A 4,290-nucleotide genomic window follows, 5' to 3' on the forward strand; every position below is an offset into this window, starting at 1 on the left:
AAGAAATGAAATGAAATGAAATCTTTAAGTTTAACGTCCCACGGTTATGCCGGTTAGGCTAAAGGAGACGGTGATAATGAGAGATGAGTGAAATGGTGGAATGAAGAAAGTGAGAGGAAACGGGAGAACCCCGAGAAAACCCACGCACACGGTGTTTGTCCACCACAAAGCCTGAAGAAAGAAGTACCGCGAGCAAGAAAGTACTTTTTTGTAACCTCGATCCAAGTAATTATGCACTTTTTTTTTGGCAAGTATAGATGCCTTACCAAATGGTTGAAATCGATCTGAGCAAATCGCTTTGGATCACCAATATTAGTTGTGTGTTCCTATCATCTCCTTAAGTTCCATCTATTCTTGAGCCGCTAGAAAACAGAAGCTCTAGAATTTTGGGAGGTTTTGCCTCAGTGATTGAGAGACTTGGTCAATTGGGCGACTTGCAGAAGATCAATTAGAGTAGTGTATATCTTCCTTATTCTGTACATTGAAACCATGGACAGAATCATAGCAATGTGTATATGCTTTCTCGGCTCACGCCAAACCATCAGGATTCCGAAAGGTTTAGACCAACTTCTAAGTTCCTCTACACAAGTATAACACACTTTATGAGGCGTCCAAAGTTCGTCTTGGTCACCCAATTTTATACCAAATTACGCTTTGTACTTGCTTCACAAAAATAGTAATGTTTCTTTGTTTCCTTTCCCCAACGAATTCACGATTTATGTAACAAAATAAGCCAGAAGTCTTATTACAACTTATTAAAGCCGTTGAAAAGTTTTCAAAATACAGTGTCTGTAAAGAGTGTCAGGTCAGCGGGTAATAAGTCCAAGGGCATCTCTGTTCTAGATCCGAACCTAACCTAACCTAACTTTTCCCCCACCTCGTGATGTAACGAAAGGAAGCCTAAAGTCAGTTACGAACGTAGAAATTCAAAATTATAAATTTTAATAGTTTTTATTAAGATTTTGGTAGAAAACTATCGGATGTCCAACTTCGGAATAAATGCCACTAATTTTCCCAACTCGCCAAAGAATTTCTGCCTTGCCAGGAAAATATTTTCCCTCATTTCATATTATATATATATATATATATATATATATATATATTCCTTCACTGAGAGATAAAATGCTTGGATTGTATATCTGAAAAGTCGCCCCTTCCCGTAAAAAGCTTCATTCGAACACTAAATCGAATAACTGCATCTGTGATGCAGTGCTGAGTTTCTTTTAACGTTCCTTTCAGCACCGAGGCTGTATGAGACGTGGACCTACTGATTGATGTGGAATCCGAACCACATGAGCTTCCGCCGGGAATCGAACCCAGGTCTCCAACGCCAAAGGTGCGTACACTAAGGCGGGCTATACACAACGAGATCAATCCTAGGAAATATCTTAGGATTTATCTTCGGAAAAATGTTATGACATATCTTGTAGGAAATCCTACCCTTTTGTGCCATACACGTGAAGAGTTTTCCTGTCTGATCGAATGACGTTTATCAACAGTAGTTCTATTTAATAAAAGTACAAAGTTGAAGAATTATTATGCTAACCAGACTGCACATCCTACTGACATTAATTTCAGTCACTATTGTTAAATTGGATACCTCTTAAAAGGAAAAAGGAAAAAGCATAAAAGTCAGAAGCGTGCTGGTAAACTTTTGACGCACCACATTTTAGAAGATTTAGAAGTAAAATTTAATACTTTGCATGAAAAGACATATTTATAAGGAACAAATTTTTTGCAAGCAACATAACTAAATACAAAATAATACACCTGTATTTTATGTTTACTTAGGGTTACTAGTGTAAAATCATTATAAATGTTTTAACGACGGATAAAATAGGTGAGAGACAATGTTTAGCAGAAAGAGTCCAGCTAATTTTTCTAAGAAATGTTACAATTTCGGTAGTTTGTATTCACATTAGTTTAGTGTAGGTTGGTTCAGGTTAGTTACACTTATGTTACGTTAGATTATATTGGTATATGGGTCCAGCACAATTTTCAAAAAGCTATAAAATTTGGCTTACTTCTATTAATATTAGGTTAGTTTAAGTAAGTTAATTTCATTAGGTTAGATTTGGTTAGGTTGTGTTAGGTCTAAGTACTTGCATCTTCCACTTCTCCTGTAAATTTTTGTATGTTTTGCCTACTTCTGGACCCCTTCTGCGAAACATTTACCTAAGTGAGTGCATATGAAAGATGACCGGTGATACTAATTTCCATCACCGGTGTATTTTTGCATAGTTTACAGAAGCTATAATTTATGTTTACAAGTGGAGCGCTACTACTACGATACCATGACAAGTGCTATTCAAACTCGTATCATTGCCAAAACCCACTCGTTTTCACTACATTCACTGAAGCGCCTGCTTCCTTCGCTCGCACCCCCTCGCTGACGCTCCGGCCCCCGCTACGCCCTGCTATGACTCTGTTAGATAGCATTCGTACTTTCCAGAAACCACCTAACAACTGGGTTTGCGTTTCTTGCATTATAGTTTTTATACTATATATCCGTCCCCCGTATTTGTACGCAAATCGTAAAAGAATTGCAGTTTATCAACAATTGCTTTTCATGGTCCCCTTGAGGGATTTTATCTATGCTATGTAAGATATTTTCATGTCGGTCAACGCAAATCATTTAGGAAACAGTGACAAATTATAATTTTTCAACAATTATTTCGAGTAGTACACCTAAAGTAAACCTGCACGATCAGAAGATACCTCATCAGTTGTGTTTTCACTTGTTTTGTTTTCACTTTCTCTCACCTGATGTCGCTTAAATCGAGATCTTACGAATTTTCTTTCCGAAATAGAGCGTGCTCTAAACAAGAGAAATCTCATAGGATCGTTCAGAACACAGGAAATGACATGCGATATGTTGCCATACATGTTGAGATTTTGACTCTAGGACAAATCGTAAGAGATTTCCTAGGATCTATCCTATAATGTATAGCGGGCCTAACTGCTTAGCCATGAAGGAGCTCATCTGTAAAGCAGTGTAAGCAAAAAAGAAAGAAAAAACACTAAAAGTTTGCGCAACTTCGGATCAAAACATTCTCAATGGACTAAACGTCAAAGTCGAGAAATAGTAAACGTCAATCAAAGTGGGCTTCTGCTTATTCATTGCTTTGTTAATACTTAATTCCTTCTATAAATAGTTAAACAATACTATGAACAAACACTACTTAAACTAATAACCGAAAGAATAACACACTATCCAGAGTAATTTTCGACTGATTAAACTAGTTATATATACTATACCTAACTTTGCATTATATTTGTTTTCACACCACGAAAGTGATATACTGTTTTTTGCCAGTCATAGAATGTGCACCCAGTCGAGTCGTGAAATAGATACGCTGTAACGAAAACTGAAATTCAAAGTACGCCTGGCACTCGAAGCTGTTGGAGCTGTGCTATAGCTGTTTCACGTGGCCTGCAACTTATGACCTTCAACTATGTTTTAGTAACCAAATCAATGCCAAGGCACAAACAACCCAACTTTTTATGTGAAGACAACACAAGAAAAAATCTAACTTTTTGTTTCCAAAACGATGAAATAATAAGAATAAAAAGGTTTCAGTTCTTAGTAACAGTAACCCAAACATTAATTAACTAGAGAACATAACAAGCAAAAAAAAAAAAAAAAAAACCTGAAAAGTGAGCTTTCCTTGATTAATGTTTTTAAATTTCAGTGAGGCTGTGAAATAAGTCAATATCTTCGTAGATTATCTACATCTCAATGTAAATAGAGTTCTTTAAACAAAAGGAGGCTCTGCAGTAGAGCGCTTACCTCTGACTTGCTGGGTCCCTGGTTCGATTCCTACTTCCGACAAATAGGCTTTTGGTGAACAAACACTGTAGGTGTGGTTATTCTTAAGGTTTTCCCGTTTCCTCCCATTTTCTTCATTCCATTATTATCATGTATTTTGTTGTCGCCTTCTCACTTACATTGATGTATAATCATGGGGCGTTAAACTAAAGACAAAAACAAAAAGAAAAAGCAAAAGAAAGAAATGAAAGAAATTTTGTTGCAATATCCTAGGTTGCAAATAGGTTTTCTAGACTACACAAGTGGCTCCGCGTAGCATAGTTCTTCACGCTCTCGCCTTCGGTACGAGCGGTTCCGGGTTCGATTCTGGTGGGGGCACTCGGTCGAAAAAGTATCAAAAGGTTTTAAGTCCAGCCATCCTGAATGAGGCTTTCTTGGGTTTTCCTCATTTCACACCAAGCAAATGCCGGGTGGTACCTAACATATAGGTCCCAGGCCGTTTGCTTCCTTCCCTTTCCCCG

Source organism: Thermobia domestica, chromosome 7 (genome assembly GCF_964235325.1).
Source record: "Thermobia domestica chromosome 7, izTheDome1.hap1.1, whole genome shotgun sequence".
In the NCBI taxonomy this organism is placed as follows: domain Eukaryota; kingdom Metazoa; phylum Arthropoda; class Insecta; order Zygentoma; family Lepismatidae; genus Thermobia; species Thermobia domestica.